Source organism: Microplitis mediator, chromosome 2 (assembly GCF_029852145.1).
Source record: "Microplitis mediator isolate UGA2020A chromosome 2, iyMicMedi2.1, whole genome shotgun sequence".
In the NCBI taxonomy this organism is placed as follows: Eukaryota; Metazoa; Arthropoda; class Insecta; order Hymenoptera; family Braconidae; genus Microplitis; species Microplitis mediator.
The window spans coordinates 22,793,485-22,814,962 of record NC_079970.1 but is presented as its reverse complement, the minus strand read 5'-3'; the positions used below and the strand labels follow the sequence as shown (position 1 = coordinate 22,814,962).

At 30.0% G+C, this 21,478-nt stretch overlaps 1 protein-coding gene and 1 long non-coding RNA gene across 8 annotated transcripts in view; one reads left to right on the top strand and one right to left on the bottom strand.

Moving 5' to 3' along the window:
- LOC130678615 (uncharacterized) overlaps positions 1-14,185 on the top strand; it is a 33,239-nt gene extending 19,054 nt beyond the window's left edge. The window contains exons 2-3 of the long non-coding RNA XR_008991850.1: positions 12,264-12,498; positions 12,793-14,185. This is a non-coding gene — a long non-coding RNA (uncharacterized LOC130678615). The remainder of the gene's footprint in view (positions 1-12,263; positions 12,499-12,792) is intronic.
- The window catches only part of LOC130678584 (tyrosine-protein phosphatase Lar), a 297,465-nt gene that overhangs the window by 175,055 nt on the left and 100,932 nt on the right, over positions 1-21,478 (bottom strand). For 6 of the 7 annotated variants that reach the window (XM_057485893.1, XM_057485899.1, XM_057485895.1 and 3 more), the window contains exons 1-2: positions 16,349-16,557; positions 15,451-15,491 (exon numbers count right to left, since the gene is read on the bottom strand). The gene's annotated coding sequence lies outside the window, so the exon portion shown is untranslated. Of the gene's footprint in view, positions 1-15,450; positions 15,492-16,348; positions 16,558-21,478 lie in introns of those variants that run through there. The other variant, XM_057485894.1, reaches the window with a different exon arrangement.

Genomic DNA, 21,478 nt, shown 5'->3' with positions numbered 1-21,478 from the left:
ACGGCAAATAAATTCTTTAATAAAATGTCAGGGTAATCAACGTGCGGGCTACGCCGGCGATGTCAATTAGCGGTGGTTTATTTTGCGGATTTATTTATAAGACGGATTATCAATTGTATTACCAGGTATTTATTATTTCAAAACTGGCTGGAAAGCTCGATAAATATTTTGCGATGGTTAATTTTTTTAGCCGTATTGTATTGGATATAATTTATAAAATACTAAAAATATAGTTTGTCTATCTTGATATTTAAATCTTGGCTCTACCAAAGATGCGGGAAAAATATTCATAAATAATTTTGTAGCTTTTGAAATTTTCTACATGAAAAGTCATTTTTGATTTCTTATTAAACCTATTAGAGTAGACGTATTTAAAAATTTGATTAATTTTTCACGTAATTTCGAATTCAAATTTCTCCCGCTAATTTTTGGCTGTGAAATACGTAAATTTTTAAAAAGTAATTGAGTTTTAATAAATAAATATCAAAGAATAAAATATTATCAACAATCGATAATCTTATGAATAATCGATTACTTTACTTAAATACTCAACAAATTTACTTATTCATTGCCGTTATGCAAATAACCAAAAAACTGGATCAAAAGTTCACATAAATTTTATATTGCCAGTAATTACTAAACCAAATAAAATCGATAGCCGTCGAAAAGTTACCATCAGACGAATAAATTACCCAGCTTATCAATAATTTGAGTGATTAAATTTTTTTCGATTCAAACTACAATCTGATAAAACCCAAGCATGTTGCTGGCGAACCAGACAAGGATGTTGAGCAGACGGGTGAAAATAGAGACGAAGTGTCCAAGATGTAAATAACTGAGACCGGACAGAGTATCCACTGGTCAAGTGAACGTGTACATTTACAGTTTTAACGGCTAGTGTTACACCCTTGTACCTGGCAAGTAGTCACAGCCGAGGTGATCGTGTCCCCCATGTCCTGGGACGCAAACGTCTATAGGGCTTTGACTTGAGCTGCGGCACTTGTGTGGTTTGTACTCACAGGTCTCTAATTTAGCCTTCACTTTGATTACCCAATAGCTGCCTTGACTCGAGCGCAACATTATCTCTCGTCGATAAAATATTTTTCTAAACCACAAACTAATTAGTCCAGAGGCTAAATAGTTAAATTTTTGACTTTGTCACTGAGAAGATCAAAAAGAAATTCTAAAAATTTGAATTAGTTTACTTGTTGAAACTAGGGGCACTCATAAACCACCAGGGGTTTCCGAAAATCCGCGCAGTAAAACAAAGTCGGGCTATAGAGTTTCGCCCGGGGCGTTGGGCGCCAGTGTGTATCAAAATTCTGCTAATCCTGGGTGCTATCCACCCCCGGTTGCAGCTGGGTCACCGACTCACTCGTTTCATTCCAGTCTCGCTTTCTCTCAGACGACGAGTTGGCATAAAATACAAACTACTTGCGGGGAAGCAAGGGGGAGAGAAAGAGTGGAATGCGCAGCAAAGGATGATAGTACGGGGCATCATACTATGATTTACTTCTCAAAGTCTCGAAACCACAATCTGTAAAGCTTAGTAAATCCACGTGAACTGACACCATGAACAGATATCTCGCTTAGTTGCGGGGTGATATTAAAACTCATCCGTTTCTGTCGTTACTCAACTGTCATCTCATTTTTTCTGCAAGCTAAATCCAAATTTCATCATCTTCTATGAACCAAGTCTTTTTTACTTATTACTTATTATAAAAAACAAAAAATATAGATATATATCACATAAGAAATATCAAACCAGTTATTAAATTTTTTTAGTAAAATACCCAGTTTTCACCATGACAATATCTGATTATTGTTTTTTTTTTATATTGTAAGAAAAATGAATTCTTTAATTTTGAGAATAGAAAGCGGAAATTTTTTTAGCTCTGAAAAACTAAAAAGGCGTAAAAAAATTGAACAAGTCCATGACAAACTGATGGAAAACAAGCCATGGACTCTGTAAAAGATCTTAATGATTTAATATTATCCGGATTATTGTATTTTCAACAGGCATTTATCAATGTCGTGAGTGATCCCGGGTTTTCGGTGGCCGATAACGAAAATAAATAGACTTGTCGGCGTAGAAAAGTCACACACTGAGGGTTATATCAAAATAACCTAAGATTTCCTCTTGCTTGCATCCCCTTTCACTTCTCTACCCCTCCCTTCTGTTCTTTTCTTTTCTTCGTATCCCATATAAACCTATTCCAGCAACAACTTTATTTTCACCACGACCACAACTTATACAGTTTATATCTTATAGAGGTCAAACCTGTCCCGTCGTAAAGAGTACGCACCCTCAGTATTACCCAACTCAGTTCCGAGTCCACAAACCGGAGGATTCTCGGATGCCGGTGAATACACATTTACTTTTTACGTTGCTTACAGTCTTTTTTTTTCCAACCCACCTGATTCCCTCACCCTGCCGATCTTAAAACTCCCATCACGTATTTTGATGATGACGTCACGCATGGATACCACGAAATATAAAGCCGGAAATAGGAAAAAGAAACGGATATATGTTACGTTTAACTCGGAATATTTACCCCATATATATTTTCTTAGCATATTTTTTACCCATAAACTGTTACGAACACCGAAAATACTGCTGACAACATTTGAAATTTTATATATTTAATAATTAAACACATCGGCTGTATCCAATAACTTCTAATAAATTGTTGTCAGATTTCGCGAGCCAAACTTGTGACATGCGTTGAAAATAATGAACTTTTCTTAGAAATAGACACTCTTAATATTCAGCTAATTATGAACCTTTCTAACGTCAATCATCGGTTCTAATGAAAACTTTCGGTAATAATGTTACATAAACATCATAAATGTCTGTTTGGATCCAGACACTTGGCAGAAATGTTTTCTTTATTTTTTTTAACTGCTAATTACGTGAGAAACAAGAACTGTAACTGATAAAGGGATAAGAGGACGAGTATGTAGTTGAACTAATGTAGATATGTATTTATTTGCGAATGTAGTTTGCATATAAGTTGCATGCTCCGAGTGTCGACATTTAAGTGGATTCTATGAAAAGCACTTTTATGTTATATTTAGCTGCATATATACCCGAGAATTACCGTGGAACGGTTGTTATACAATTGAAAACTTTTATTTGGCAAACAAAATTAACTGGCAACTACGGGACTCGTTGGTAATAAAAAAAAATCGCGGAATTATTTATGACACGCGTTACTTATTTTAGCACTCGCGACTAAGAACGCGACTTTTTTCATTAACTTGGAAAATGGCGGTCGAATTTTTTGAATTTGAATTTAATGTTTTTATAGTCAATGTTTATTAGGTAACTAAACTGTTTGATTTAATTATGTTGACTGGTCACGAAAATTTTGTTCATTTTGAAAAAATATTATAAGCTGAGAAAATGAAATTTTTGAAATTTCGGGACAATAAGTAGAATTTATTATTTGAAAATTCGAGTTTAAATAAAGTAATTAAGGTTGATTAAAGCCCCATCATCCCCGTTATTGTCTTAACATCCCCATTTCGTTTAACCTTTCCCTATTCGTGATAAGCAAAATCCCATTTAGATATGACTTTAATATTTAATTGCTATAAATAAGTTTCAACAAATTAACTTAGGGTGATAATAAATTAATTTAATTAGCTATAGAATACTTTGAATCTGATATAAATTTTTTTAAAATTATAATTAAGTTAAAATTTCAAATATAAATTACAAAATTTTAATTTCAATAAACCAATGAATAATAATAATAATAATAATAATAAATAAAATACATGAAATATTAACCCTTCAAAAAATAAATTAAAATGATACCAATAAAAATGAATATAAAATAAATATTTCACCAAAAAGTAACGACTCAATTAATCCAAAATAAAATTTCATCATCGAGTCATAAAAAAAAGCACTTAACTAACCATGATAAATCAATTGGTTTTTTATAATCGATATTTATTACAGAATGTTCGATGTAATTACGAGATAAATCATGTGGTTGTACAGAGCATCCAGCGAGAGCTCGATTGGTTGAGTTATTATTTGTCATATCACATCTATTACTTTAAAACATTTTGTCATAATATGTGAGAGATGGCTATTTATTACCATTATTATTATTATTACTATTATTATTATTATTATATATTATATATTACACAATATAACATAGAGACGATGGGCAAACCAAAATTATTCTACATTGTTGTTATTGATGGTCCGAATGGCTGTGAGAAATGTGATCCCACCGTTAATTGGTAAAGCGCTTCCAGGCACAAACTACCACTGGAAATGTTTCGTCAAAGTAATTGGTAATTGAATCTGAGCTATAGACTTGACGGTTCAATGACTAGTAATTTTATTTTTTTTATCGTTGTTATTATTATTAATTATCATTATTATTACGCTTTTCCTATTTTCAGATTTTATTTTATCTGATATTCTCTTGGACTTTAAATTTAATAAAATTGTAAAAAAAGAAAAAAAAAAGCTACTGATGGGAAAAGAAAGCTATGAATATATATTATATGACATAATAAAATAATATAATTTTTTATACTGTTGTATATATTCAAATGAAATATAATAAACAATGAATTTGTTATGTCGAGAGTAAGAATTATGTAACACAATATCTTTTTAAATCTTTATGATTATATTATGACTAGTGTCACATAACTCAAGTAATAAAACTCAGCCACATGAAAAAGAGTGACAAAATCGTTATACGATAAACCTCAAAACACTTTGATTTTTACTACATGTAGACCAACCTCTGTAGAGATTGACTTGAGTGTAAATCAATAATGTCTTAAATAAATATGATATTGTACTGGACACTGGGTCGACTCGGGATGAGTAAAGTTCAAATTATACAACAGGACACTTGTATATATACATCGGTATGATTCAATAATAAATGTTTTATTGAATGTATAAATAAATTTAGTGTGCAATTTATTAATAAATGGCTTATTAAATTTATCTATGCAAACTTCATAACTGTAAAAAAGGCTCGATAACTGCCATGTTATGTTGAAATGTCAATTTGAATTTATAAATGGAAATAGAAGTTAATTTGTTAATTCTAAATAGAGCGACCTGTGTATTTTTATAAATAATTTTATTTCCAATTGAATCTAAAAATATTTTTTTTTTTGTTATTCTGTCTTTTAATTAACTGCTTATGCAATAAATTTTCAAGTCTGGAATAACCGGGTCATATATTTGAAAAATATTTAAAAAAGAATTTTTTTTTAATTTCATTTTTCGATGTTTTCGCACTCAAAGATTAAGTTTTCAAAAAAATAAAAAATTACCCGAGTCAAAGAACAAATTCTATTTTAGTCTTCAAAAGCCTCAATTCTTTTGATGTTTTATTTGCCGCCCAGAAAGTAACTCTACTTTAATACTCGAAATCCTCAATGAGAACTATGAGGTCTCAATGCGAATAATTTTTTGATTTCAAATTATAAGTAAGACCTCAAAATCCTCAATGAATCAAAAGTTATATTTCGAATTTTTTAAAATTTTAGATAGAAAAGGGAGGGGAGAGAATACGTCGAATAAGACTTTTGAGGTTCAAAAATGTGGATAAAATTATTCCTGTATGTTTTGAGTATTTTGAGGCTCTAATCCAGATTATGTTACTTGAGTTTAGTCCTCAAAGTGGTAAAATTGGTCGTAGCTACTACTTCAAGGACTAAACTACAATAACTTTCTACACTGTTTTCAATCTTCAAATTCTAAATTGATCCTCAAAACCCTCATTACGAGCTTTGAGACTTGAATCCGAATTTGTTTTTTGACTCGGGAATTGAACGGCAATTGAAAACGTGTTTTTTCTTCAGAAATAATAGAAATACCGTAGTATCTGCATTCTAGAAGTGAATCAGTGAAAATTAGTGAATTTCGGAGTAATAGTCGTACCACTTACTCCAAAAAGTAGTACGACTATAACTCTGAATTAGTGACTATTCACCATTTGCTAGTGAATTTCACTAATTCACTTCTAGAGAGTGATATAGGGTAGTACCTTTTTTGACCAGTTTTGGACACTCGAAAAATTTTAATAAAGTAACTTGTAAAAGACACAGCGACATAATTAATTTTACACATGTGTGCAAAGATACTCTTATCACACTATTGCAATGGAAATTTTATTTTATACTTCTTCATTAATTAAAATAGAGTATTAAATGTCCAAAAATGGAGTAGTGGCCACAAATGCTACTTCTACCCTACTCGAGATCAAAAGAATTATTTTTTGGAGCCTCCCCATTTGCCCTCACCCCAATCAAACTTTTTTTCAATAAAAAAAAATTTGTACCATAAGTTTACGTGTTTACTTAAACGACACTAGGGATTTTTTCATCATAAAATTATGAGCTGCTCTAATAACTAATGCAGAAATTAATTTTTTAAAAATTAAAAATAAATAAACGTCAAATGTCATTTTACGAAACCCAAGTGTGTCATAAATTTTTAAATTTAGTTATTTTAAAATAACACATCAATGCATATATACTTGATAATATTTCTTGGACGATTTCAAATTACGACAGCTGACGTTAGTATTAAAATTTTCTAGCCACCGTTATAATTTTAAAATTAGATAAATATTTTATTTAACCTGTCTGTCCAAAAAGTCATTTATATTTGAATTTAAAAGCTTAATATCTCTGGATAATTTCCATTCTTTTGTAGAAATTAATTTTAAAAATATAAAGAAACATAATTAATGTTTGAATTAAATTCTGTTTTACTTGTTCATGTACAGAAAGTAATAAATTAGCGGCATAACAGAAGACTGTAGGTTGTACACACATTACACAGGCGAGTGAGGTCGGTTAGCGCGAAAAAAAGGCTAAATAAAAAAAAACTTACGAGAATATTTGATGAAAGTTAATTATTTTTTAATTGACTTAGTAGCTGCCGAGTAACGTCATGGCTGTTATTATTATTCATTTCTTTTGTACATTTGTAAAACACGTCCGTCGGTGACAAATGAAACTGAAAAAATACACGAGCTCGTGTATCCCAGATGTTATAACACGTTCGTTTTTTTTACCCCTACACTCAAAAGTCAGAAAAAATAAAAAAAATAAAAACAAACATTTCCGTGGCAAAATACACAAAATGATATCGCGTAACGCGGAATTTTGTTTAATATGAATGCCGCTGGTTAATTGATAAAAATAATAAATTATTTTTTTAATTTCACCAACTGAATTTCATATAAAAACATACGAGGATAATATTTCATGAAAAGTGTGTTATTGGGGGAAAAAATAAATAATATGCAATAATAAAGGAACGAAAAAGTTGAAATATTTTCAAACGTCACGTCCATCAGTTCACTAGCATTAATTTAACCCACATTACAAACAATCTCGATTTACAATTTTTTTTTCCACACAAAAATAGTTACTGTTGATTTAGATAATTAAATAAACAAGATAAAGCACGAGTTTATTATTTAAAATTTCAATTTATCAACGAAAAAAAAAAAAATGAATGACTTGAATTATAATGAGCAAATGAAATTTTGCAACTCTGGTATACATTCAATTAAACTATTTAAGTAGTCATCATTTAGAGATCTGCAAGTGATTCAAATTCACGAGTTATTTAAAAAATATCAAATTTTTATCTCGATCGACAGTTTTTATCATGAACTTTAAACATCAATAATTCAACGACAGATTGAATTTAAAACTTATTTAACAAATTTAATAATTGTACTCGGGGAATCACGTCGCGACTGCTGGTTACTGTAATAATAAAATTTCGAAGCAGTTCCAGAACTCAAACGTTAAAAAATTTTTTTTTTTTTACTATATGAATTTTTTAGTTAAAAAAATATGAGGATCGAAGTACTTGGAACATTAAATTGGGTCATACAATTTTATATTATTAAACTAATATAAGCTAACGAACTTTCAACCAAAAAAATTCATATTAATTAAATAGTTAAAGTATATTATATATATATATATATATATAGATAAATTGGACTTGAATGTAATTGGAACAATAAATATGAAAAGTGTATAAAAGCTATGCCCGGCGTGTCGTCAGAGTTTTTAAGGGCTGGCAGAGACTACTCAGTCGGGTAATTCATTAACGTTAGACCGTTACGTCGGTCGTTCTCGTTATGCCGCAAGGTAAAAAATACCTGGAACCGCAGTTAGCAGCCGTGGCAGTCGATATGTAATTATCGCTCGAGTACGTAACTGCCTGGGCAAACGCAAATACAATCTCATGCGTATAGGCCATGTGCACGCAAACCTTTTCCCTGCGTTGCATTCTTCCCAGTGTAGCCCGCCCGCCGCCTCACCCCCCGTTCGCGATCCGCGCCTTCGCCACCTCCACCCCCGAACCACCGAGCGACCCGCCCGCGCCCTTCATACCCCAGCCTGATGCAGTTTCCGGTGAAATATCGTCGACACAATAGTGGCTAGATCGTTCGAAAATTTAATATAGATTGCAAAGTGAAATCACCATCAGTTTACAAACCGATACTCTTCCATCAATATGCTTATTTTACCAAGTATTTTTATTATTATTATGATGATCATCGTATTTTTATTTTTAGTATTTTGATAATTATTTCAATAAATTAATTTTAATTGTTCAGATTAATACACTGTAAAAAATCGGGAGTGAATCCGGATATTATTTCAATCCAAATTCACTCCGGAGGAATTAAATGAATAAAAAGTCATCCACTCCGCGTTCACTCCTTAAATTTTTTACAGTGTATACTTCATAATTTTATATAAATTCAAATATACACTGAGAGAACAATTTATTTGAGCCAAATAAATAGATTTATTTGACTGAACAAAATCATTCATTTCATTTAAATATATATTTGTTTATAGTTAACAAATCTTGGTTAAAAAAATTCCAAAAAAAGATTTGTTAACTATAAACAAATCGTTATGTCATTGAAATGAACCATATCTTTGTCTCAAATAAATACAAATTGGGTCCATTCAAATATGGGATTTATTTGCCTGAAACAAATCTTGTTTGGCTCAAATAAATTGTTCTCTCAGTGTACCAAAAATTAGTACACGGTAAGAAATATTTTGCGGATATCCCTATGCCAGTATGGGCGGGAACGCCATACTGTATGGTATCGAAGATTTTTATAGGTTATAAAATTGTATGCATAGATGATTCAACCATTACGGGAATAGTAACATTGGTGATAGTTGTCGCGGACGCCGCAATGTCAGTTTGGCCGTCAGGCCCATACTGCATTGCCGTATCCACATTGCTTCTGGCCGATAAACCTAGTCTAACGACATCTATATAGTTTTGGTGGTAATACGATAATATACATTGATTGACACGCCAGAAATTATGGCGGGAAAGACTAGTAGCATTGTAGTATGGGTCTCAGGACCATGCTGTTTCGCCGTGCCTGCTATGCATACGTGTGAGCAATACAATAGCTCCAGTACTATACAGTATAGTAAATAACGCCATACTTCTGGGACTCGTTACAATACTGTCTTGGAATATTTCACATACTATTTTAGTATCTGTCTTGAGACCATACCAGCATGGTGTTGAACGCCATGCATTTCTTACCGTGTATAAGCAAATTTTTAAACAAATATGTTAATAATAATAATTATTTAAGTACAACAATTGGCGGTTTAATTTTTGCAAATGTGTCTTGAACGTCTTGATAAAAATGAATTTTAAAATTGTTAAAAATTTTCAGTAGTGTAATAGCGCGAACCTCGTTTGGTAGCATCCTTTAATTAATTAGCGCCTGACGCAAGCTAACAGGGATAAGAGAACTTTGGGGGTTTGTGAAGCAAGAGTATCGCAAGTAACAAAAGGGGACGATGAGGGAGCACAGAGTACTTCTGAGTGAAGTTACTACATACAAGAAGTAAAAGGGAATATGTAGTCTGTATAGTTGTGTGTTGTGTCTACGAAACTATACTGTAATTACAAACACATTTGATAATTCATCTACCCCATACACATATATATTTATGTATATATCTTAAGTATCAATATACAGAGGTGCATAAGTACTGGTGTACTTCTTCAAGTCTCATTTGTCCAAACTTTGGTACAAAACGTACTCATACAAACAGCTAGTACAGCTACAGATGTGAGTGTGGACTAGCCTCAATCCTTGTTTATTCGAATTCAACATGCACCTGACATTACGTAATTAAATGTCGACCCATGACTTCTAATACGGGGATAAAAACTTATATACCCTTCTCTATTATTCTGACTACTGCGAATACTACTTCGCTTCTGTACTACATTTTCTAGTATACCTGCTGTGAGTTAATGAGTGCGTCATATATTTGTCTGAACGTGAGAATTATTCTAAATATGGTCTAAGTTTTCGGGATTATGTTTACTTGTTTTATATAATTTGGCTTCTTTTCTTTTTAATTAAGAATAAGTTGGCTGTGGAGTTAATGAATTTTGGGTCTGATGTAAAAAATCCCGATAAATGTTGACTTGACATCTTTTACTTAGTGCTGATACACGGAAAAAATGTTGGCTCTAAACCTATCCCGAGTTAAAAAACTAATTCGGATGTAACTCTTAAAGTTCTCAATGAGGTTTTTGAGAATCAATTCAGAATTTGAAAATTGACAACAGTATAGAAAGTTATTCTAGTTTAGTCCTTAAAGTGATAGTTTCGACCAAATTTACCACTTTGAGGACTAAACTGAAGTACAATAATCTCGATTAGGGCCTCAAAATACTCAAAACATACAAGAATTATTTTATCCGCATTTGAACCTCAAAAGTCTCATTCAACGTATTCTCTCCCCGCCTTTTTCTATCTAAAATTTTGAAAAATCCGAACTATAGCTTTTCATTCGTTGAGGATTTTGAGGTCTTAATTATAATTTAAAATCGATAAATTATTCGCATTAGACCTCATAGTTCTCATTGAAGATTTTGAGTACTAAAGTAGAGTTACTTTCTGGGCGGCCTATAAAACATCAAAGGAATTGAGGCTTTTGAGGACTAAACTAGAATTTGTGTTTTGACCAGGGTACCAATTTTTATTATGCTCATACGAAAAATTAATATGCCGCATCACAATTATTATAATGTATGAAAGTAATTGTCATTAGAGCTTATCGATAAGTTTCTCGCGTGCGGTAAGTATTGTGATGCAGCATAATAATTTTTCGTATGAGCATAATAATTTTTTTGATGCTTCACTTCCTGTTTCAAGTTTGGTCGACAGCATAATAAAAATTGATAGGTTTAGAGCCAACATTTTTCCTAGTGTACGCAGAAAAAAATTTTTCGCATTATGAATTGAAAACAGAATTTTTTTTTGGAGCAAAGAAAAATTTCTTGCCCTAATAAATTTTTTCTAGTCCTAAAGAAATTTTTGTTTTCATTTCATAGTTGAAAATTTTTCTCGCGCCAAGAAATCCTTTTTTTCTTTGTATTTTTGCAATTTAACAAATGTAATGACTAACGTATACATTGGAGATAAAAATGTATATCAGAATTTTTAGTTGGCCCATTTTGCCCGGTTCTCGTTTACATGAATATATTCATGTTTATTTTTATTTATAAAACATTTTAACCAGCGGAATATTACTCGCATCCATTCCATCTGTCCGAAATGAAAAATTAAACAGAAGTAAATGTAGAGCAAAAAAGGTAAACTAAAATAAAATGAAGGAAAAAAATATAAAAATAGTAGTAAAGTAGTCGAGAAAACTCGATGGACTGGCTCACATTGCTCCAGTCGAGACTAACGAACGAATAGGATCCCGTGCGATGTGAAAAACGAGAAAATAAAACATGAAAAAAATATACTCGACGGTTTGCGGTCAGTTAGTCTCTATCCTACTTGCCCTGCTACTGATGCTCTTTAACGTTGTCTCTTTTAACTGCAACCGTACTTCGTACACCAGAAAGAGCCTCTTTAACTTGAGTGCCAACTATTTATTTTGTTTATTTTCATTTTATTTCGCTTACATTATACGTCTCCACATAATTCATAAGTACCATTTGCTTATTTTATAACTAACCAACTTTGCTACTTTATCATTAGTTACCGTCATATTATTTTTATCATCTCCTCGTCTCAGGTGCTTCCACATTTTTTTACCACTCGAAATTTTTCGCTCCACTCTCGCTACTTATCAACATTTTATGAACCGCAATTCAATTAATAAAACCAAAATTTTGGCAATTAATCCAGCAGAAATTTATTCTTTTTTTTCTATTCCAGGAAAAATTGTCAGCGGAAGATATCAGGGGAAATTTCGATGCTAATTTTCCAATGGAAAATCTGAATTACTCTCCAGGAGCCAGAAATAAGAAATATCTAGAGTCGGTGTCGTACTGAACGCTGACTCGAATCACTTCCACTATCACTCGTGTCGGTATAAAAGGATGCTAAGAACCCGCTGCAGGTAAATACGAGCCCTGTCGGCAAGAAAGATCTACTGGCGGTACAACAGCCGGTAAGTCGACCGGGGTATCGGTTAAGTAGAAAATTTTAAACTAGTGTAGATAAGTTGCCGACAGACGTTAAGAAAAATTTCTAATGATAGTTAAATATTTTCAAATTTGCAAAATTTGTTAATTGGTTTTTAATAGACGATTGCTGACGTCTAGTATATTTTTTTAGAATAATCAAGTGCATGCAATTGGAAATCAATCAGCAGTGAAAGAAAATGCTGACAATGCATGTTGACAAATGCCAGCATTTTTCTGTTAATTTGCAGTATTTTAATTGATTATTTTATTTATTTCAGGTTCGGCTGTTAGCAGATAATTTTTTTTCTCTGCTGTCAGTTGCTACAGTAATTACACTTGATAATTGAATTATGAAATTAAGTGAACTAAAAATATTGTAATTAATAAAAAATTAGTTGGATAAATGTGAGCAAATTTTTATAACCGGGTTACGAAAACGAGAAAATTTGATTGGTAGTTAAAAATTAATTAAAATTTTAATTTAATTATTAAGTATCCATTATATTTCTGTCGTAGAATGAGATTATAAAAAAAAAATTACTTGAGAGTTATTTGCGTGAATATAAATGCAATTACTTTGTATAGAGAAATCATTATGATGGAAAAAAGCGATCTACGATATAAATTGCAATGAAAATAAAAAATTGATTGTTATTTTAATTCAAGTTTTTTTTATGACAGTAAAGTTGGCAAACCTCTGACAATTTTTGAAATTTTTAAATAATAAAATGAAATTGATTTAACGAAAAATTTAACAAATGGACTTTCCGAAAATTATAAAATCAGTACATGCATTTTTTTTTATATTATCAATTTAATTTTTCAATTTTTTTATATGTAATTTAAAAATTGTCTTATGTCTGCTACATTTACACTCATGTTTTTTTTATCGACGAGATATTTTGAATAATGCCATTGAAAAATGAAAAATGGTCAAATGGAAGTATTGTAATTAATTTTGAATGATTATAGTAAGCGATTTTAAATTTACAAGTGCGATATTTTCGTAGTTTTTTTTGTTTTGTGCGAAAAATATCTCAAGCATCGCATCAGAGATGTCTGTTAAAGAGTGATTGATATCTGAATCTGGTTAGACGGCATGTGGGTTATTAAAAGTACAGAAAATAAAAGACTGAAAACACATACTCGGATAAGTGGATACGGGTACAGTGTTCGTATCACAAAAAATTATAATGAGGATTATAAAAAAACTGTGTAGTTTTTTATTAATAATCTACTGAGTAGCGGAAAAAATTGAATAATAAATTAAAATTAGACATCGGACAAAGTAAAATCAAATAAAAAATAAAATACACATTTGAATTTACTCAGTTTTTTACACATACCCAACAGTGTTCTTGTGGAGCTTGCAAACAGAATTTTAAATCAAAAGAATTCAAACTGAATAGTATAAAGGGCATAATTTCTAAGTCGTTTGAAGCCTTTTTTTTTATAATTTAACGACTTAATTACAAATAGAAAACGTTTTTCATTCAAAAATATAAAGAAAATATAAATCTTCGAATTTCTGTCAATTTTTAAGTCTATTACGTGTCTAATTGGGTAACTTGGTTATTTTTTCAATGGTTTTAAGAAGCAGTGATTAATAAATTATGAAACTGAAGTTAGCAGACAATTAAAAATCGTATATTTTTTTTTATGATAGTAAAGTTAGCGGACATTTGTCAATTTTTAAATCGTCAAAATGAAGAATTAAAATGTTTCTAAAATAAAAATAAAAAAATGCATGTTTAGACAATTCAAAATTCCGTACATGCATTTTTTTTAATTTTATTGTTTTAATTATTTAATTTTTTTATATGTAATTAAAAATTGTCGTATGTCTGCTACATTTACACTCATTTTCTTTTTCAAAAAATTAATTACAATGCGCATGGAAACAAATAAAAAAGCTATAGTGCAATTTTTTTTACAATTAATCGTTTTTAAAAAAATTCAAAAATTATCAGAAGTCGACTAACTTCAGTGTCAAAATTTATTGTAAATTAAAATACGGAAATTTTTTTAAAAAATTACCCTGCAAATTGGAGATTAAAAAAAATGTTTATATTTGAATTTACTAATTGTTTTCTTAAAATTGAAGATTATATGAGTGTGAATGTAACATACATCAGAAAAATTCGAAATTATTAATAAATAGAGTAAAATAATTAATAAAATAAAATTTTAAAAAATGCGCATTTAAAAAATTTTAAAATTAATAAGTGCATTTTTTTAGAATATTGTTTTTTCAATTATTTACTCTATTTATTTATAGTTTAAAATTTTTTTGATGTCTGCTACATTCACACTCATTTAATTATACGTAACTTTAATGTACTTGAAGATCAGAACGTTTTTCACGCAACGAAAATGAAAATAAATCATAAAATTTGTGTCTAAACGCAAATTTAGGGATAGTTGGAGTGGCCTGTTAATTTCGGGTGAGGTGCGAAACATTTCCGAATTCTAGATCCAGTAGATTTTTTACTTTTCATTTCTTTTTTCTTATTTTCGTTCCGCGAAAACGTTTCGATCTTCAAGTACATTAATTTAAATTTAACAGCAAAAATTATATTTACTTAATTTTTTATGATCCAGAAGTTGGCACACAATCGAAAATTTTCGGATTTTTTTTTCACCGGAGTATTACAAAAAAAAAATAAAACGAAAAATATGCACATGTAGAACATTTAAAAAACTACCAGTGCAAATTTTAATATAGTTTTTTTTTTTTTTTATAATTTGTTGTTTAAAAACGAAATTAAAAATTATCAGACGTCGGCCAACTTCAGTATCATAATTTTGTCAGTGATAATTATCCATAAAAAAATTTCCGTTTCTTAAAATTCCAGAGTAGTTTCTCACAAAATTTTTTCAATGAAAAATGAGAATTAATTAATGAATAATTTATTTTTTTAAGTAAATTTACTCACCTGAAAGTCTGGATTATAATTATTTGCAATCGAATCTCCGCCTGTAATAAAAAATAAATTTATCAGAATTTTATAACATATTTTTATAAATTTACTGTTATATATCTTACACTTATTTTATATTTTAACAAATAAAGAAAACGAAATCTAAGAAAATTTAATGTCTACTCCATAATACGAGACCACGTGAGATATATGATATATATTGTCAACTAAGTAGCGTATGTGCGAAAAATGACCCATAAAAATTTCCGTATGTGTCTACAATACATTTTTTTTATTAATTAACTTCAGTTCAAAATTTTTCAGATGTCAGACTTCTGCTTCACACTCGACTTTAGTTTGTTTACAAAATTAAAATCCATGCGAGCATTTAATAATTAAAATTCAATTACTACATAAGTAATTAATAAACAAACAATTAAAATTTCCAGTGCAACCGAAATTCAAATGTTTGGAGATTAGGTGCAAGTGCAAGTGCAAGTTCTTTGGCTCTAATCATAAATATGTGACACATTTAAATGACAATAAAATATAATATAAATAATAATAATAATAATAATAATGCGGGGGCGTTTAGGCCACGCGACCCAAGATTGAGTAAACCCTCGGCATAAAAAAAAACAACCGGAGAAAGGGAAAGAAAGATCGCAAGAGTAAGCGAGAAAGTGATAATGTCCATAGGATACGAGTTCGACAGACAAATGGCTTCTCCGAGAGCAAGACAACCAAAAATATTATTTGCGGTGTTTGAATATTAAATGACAATCCTGCGCTCGTATAATATTTTACTAAAACACTGACACTGATGAATAAATGAGTGAATAATTGTATGGGTAATTAGTATGAATGTAAATAAAATATCAGACACTGACATAAAGATTCCGGAGCGACTCACCGTTTTTACAAAACGTTTATTTATTTAGACACTATTTATATTTTATTATCACGTTTTTATACTTCGATGCATCGTATGATGGTCACATTTCGATAGCCTAGTTATTAATACTAATTAAAAACACTAGTTTATGTAAAAAATTTCATTAAAAATCAGTAGAAAAATTATGTATTTGTCAGTTTAGTATCAAGTACATCACTGTGCTCCTGACAGCTTTGTGGCGGCCATATTGAAACAGCTTGGGTTCTGTAATCGAGCTATCGATAGTCTAGCGCGCGACTTTTCTCGCGGGGATAAAGAGAAAAACTGCTGGAGAAATTATCGACAATGACTGTGATGTTACCGACGGTAGTACTTATAGTAAGCCCGGGAAACCAGAGTTTCAGCTCAGAAATTTGAATGAAACTTCTGACGTCTCGATGACGCACAGTATATAAAAAAAATCAGTTTCTAACTTTTTAGCTCTTATATACGTAAGAAAACATGTAAGTTTGATGATTTTGAAGTTTGCAGACAATAAAAAATTTTTTGATTTTTTTTTTTACTTAATAAATTACGAAAAAAAAAAAACCAAAAATATGCACATGTGTAAAATTGAAAATATTCTGGGTGGAATTTTTTTGAATATTTTTTTTCTAATAATTCATCGTTTTTAAAAAAAATCAAAAAATTGTCAGCCACTGGCTAATATCAGTATCATGATGATCCTGAAGTTAGCAGATGATTAAAAATTTTGGATTTCTTTTACAACAAATCAATCAGAAAAAAACAACAATAAAAATATGCACTTGTAGAGAATTTAAAAAACTACAGGTGCAATTTTTTCAAATTTTTTTTTTCTTATAATTTACTGTCTAAAATAAAATCCAAAAATTATTAGACGTCTGCTAATTTCAGTATCATGCATCATATAAATTTGATGAACCAGAAAATTAAAAATCCTACAAGTGCAATTTTTAAAATATTTATTTTTTTATAATTTATCATTTTTTCAGAAATCCAAAAATTATTAAACGTCGGCTTATATCAGTGTCGTGGACAATTGAAGTAAAATTAAAGCTGCTATTTTACATGGAGTTTACATGTAATTTTACGTGTGGGAGAAAACTAAAAATTTAAATTCAAATTTTGATGTGTACTTGACGTCATCAAGATGTCAAATGTTTCATATCAATTTTTGACTGCTGGTTGAGCTCAACTGGTTGTTTAGGAATGTTTTTTTTTTTAATAGGGGGAAGGGGGCGCAGATTCAAAAATTTGAAAATTTATCTAGGGGAGGTAAGAAGAGTCAGAAAATTATTTTTTTCTGGAAGAGTTGATACTGAAGATGACGGCTGAGAAGGGAGAACTGGAGGCGGATAATTTTAGTGAAGGTGAGAATAATTAAAAAGTTTATTATGGTCCACTCAATTAATGTGCTAAACGATCTGTAAACTCGGCATAATCGCGTTTGAGAAAGTTCTCAGAGTAAAGCAACTTGGGTAAGTTACGATTCGGGATAGTTCCGATGTGGACCTTGGACCGAATGCCCAACTCCTAACGATATTGCTACGAGATTGGACTTCATAAGGGTGTAATTTGTTAACTTTGTAAATGTAAACTATTATGTAATCGATTTTATCTTGTTATTGAATTTGCGTAATTTTAGAGAAACTCATTTTTGCGGAATAAAATTTAATTGCAGCATCGGTTTTGATAAAATTATATCAATATTATTTTTATTGCTCTTTATACGATAAATTTCTTTATTTCCAAGACAACTTTTTATCAATATTCAAATATATACGTCCTTAATTATAGAGACAAGAAAAAATCAAATATCGAAAACGATTCTCGAGAGTGCTTCACGTTAATAGTCCATTTAATTGAAGCACTACGAGATCAGCTAATTGGATAATCTTTCTTACGATAGGTATTTAAATTTTTAGATTCCTCTATAAAATACGATATATTTAATTAACGTCCTCTATATTTTCAAAAATGAACTTAAGTTTTACAAAAGACAGCTGAGGACTCTTCTCAAGCGACTCTCTCTTATCCAATTAGATCAAAATATGAATTTAGTTTTTTTTTATTTTTCAAAATTAGTACACTGAAAAAAATATTTATCCGAGCCGACGGAGATTTATTTGAGCCAAAGATATCGTATATTTGGATATGGCAAAATAAATATTTAATCGTTAGAAAGATTTAAAATATTTGAGCATTTAATTGCGTGAAATAAGTGGCTTATTTGTGGTAAAGAAATGATCCAATCCCGAGTCGAAATATTAAAACCCCATATGAGCCTTGTGGAGCCTGAACCTTTTGATGTGGGTATTTGCCGCCTCGGTTTTAAAACCTTTTTCAACCTAACTCGCCTGAAATTCGGGTAAGGAGGAGAGAACTAAGGTTTAGTCCGAAGTTTAAAACTCTGTTTCATCCTAGTACGCCTTAAATAAGTTCGAAAAAAAATGAACCAGGGTTTAATTTAAAATTGAAGACTGTTTCAGTTTAAATTCAAAACCTTTCTCAACCTAACTCATCTGAAAACGAACGTATGTAGGCGCTACTGGACTGAAATAGGGTTTAATTTCAATGGAGTTCTCTGTCTTCTAAAACCCATTTCACCCTGACGTTCAGACTAAAAACTATACTAGGTTGAAACAGAGTTTAAGTTAATAAAAATTCTGACTCGAGATTGCTGCAAATAAACAATAGTTGGGTCATATGCTTCAAATATATATCAAGTATCGCCAAATTTTCCGTTATTTGTCACCAATTATATATATTTACTACAAATATATCATTTACTTACTGCAAATAAATGATACATTTCAGTCAAATTATAAAAGTATTTGAATCAACTGTCATATTGAATTGTACAAAATATATTTATTTGTCAATAAGAAATATTAAAAAAAAAAATCCCCAAATAAATTGATTCATTTGCGACGAATATATATTTTTTCAGTGTATTCAAGTTTTTTTAATTATTCAAATAATCTTAGTTATTATAATTTTTTTTTCATTACACTGTAAAAAAATCAGGAGTAAATTAGGAGTGATTACGGATTTCGTTTAAATCTGAATCCCCTCCGTCATTCGTACTTTCGAAGTTTTTAAGTAAAATCATTCCGCATACGGAGTAATCAGGGAGTTTGTCTTTTCAGCGGAGTCATTTGGGAGTGGTTTAAATTTTCTAAAATCCGCATTCGAAGATTTAATATTAAAATAAACTCCCCTTCGGAGTAAATTTCACTCCAAGGGATTTAATTAAACAAACAGTAATCCACTCCGTATTCACTCCGAAAATTTTTTACAGTGCCCGATTTACGGTTTGTTAAAATCCAAAATTTATAAATATATATGTATGTACGCGTGTTTGTTTGTTTGATTGTAATGAATATGTATAAAAAAAAAAGTACAGAAAAAAAAAATATATAATATGTATATATAAATATATGATATATCTAAAAGTGCGAAAATAAATAAATAAATAAAAAATAGAGTATCTCATATTAAGCAATTGCAAGCGTGTTGGTTGAAGTTGCATGTTTCGCCGATATGTTTATAGTAGTATCATGGCACGTTCCACGCGCCACGGATATCTATTCGTCTCATGTGTACTGAATAAAATATCTCGTGGCGGTTATTGCATTTTTGTTTTATTATATATATATAAATATATACATGAATATAAATGTGCCGACTGCTGTACGTTACATCGATATTTTCATGTCCTTAAGGATAATAAAAAGTAGGATTAACGTTAATCCATCTATGCGTTGTATTTTTTCAGAAAGTTTCATTTCTTTATTTGTTTATACATTTATTCAAATTTTTTTACTCTGTTTAAATATATTGCATAAGCCGTAAATAATCCATCAAAATATTTATAACATAAACCGTGAGAAAAATGCGAAATGGCAGAATACAAAAATGTATAAAGATATTCCTTGAAGAAAAGTTTGATGGTTGAATAATATTTAAACTTTTTTATCTTGTTTTTGGATTTCTTATTTTTTTTGTTAACGTCATTTTTACTTTAACTTTAAATTGAATAATTATTAGCGACATATTTTTTTATTGAAAATTTACAGCCTTTGAAAATAAAAGGACTAATTTTGATGTAGAGAATTTATTTTGCCCGGCGTTTTTTTGTATCTTTAAAAATTCAAAATTATTTTTTTGTTTTCGATACTAAGCAATATATAATTTTTGTGACAGACACTTGAAATCTACGATATTTAGTGTCTATAGCCGGCAGCTAAAAATATTAGATAAGATACAGCTGGTAAAAAAGAAACCTAATCGTTCTAATAGTGACGTCATCATCGGATCAAAAAATATTTTTTGGTTACATGTGCGATAGCAAACGAACAAAAAATATCGAAGTAACTTAACGAGCCATCTTATGACAAAATTTATCATCATTTTAGTTCGTCCACTTACCGACTTATCTCTAAATTTCAACAGATACTCAAAACAATCTTACCAAATAAATAAACGCGGATTTATAACCTGCCATTTATAGGCACTAACTGTAGTGAATTTCAAATATCTGTCACAAAAACTAATGTATTTTTCTAGTACAATCGAATTTAAGACAAAACACGATCGCACTCGATACATAAACTACTATTATAAAATAACACGTTCCTTTACTCTAATTATTTTATCAGTACGTTCACGGAAATTAAAAGAAAAAAAAAATAAATTTATTTACAACTTGCGCAACTTTGAAACTTAGTAAATATAAATTGGGTATATTGAATTTATATTTAAGTTTAAAATTATAAAACTCATATATATAGACATACATATATATATTTGTTAAAGTTTACTTTCAGATGCAGAAGCAAAAAGTTGAGTAAAATAAATACTGCATATTTAATAATACATTCAGTACGAGAGTAAAATATACGAGATTAAAATTCAAAAAATTTGAATTGTATATACCAGTTTCAGAGAAACAAAAACCCATTTTATGACGATGAATGTTGGTCAAGTATCATTGCCGTGATGAAAATATAAATATAAATATAAATATAGCCCACTGTATTCAATAGAATAAAATTCATCAGATATCATAAATATTCAAATATTTATAATGCCTGATTTATGCATAATCGAAATAATCGCAGATGA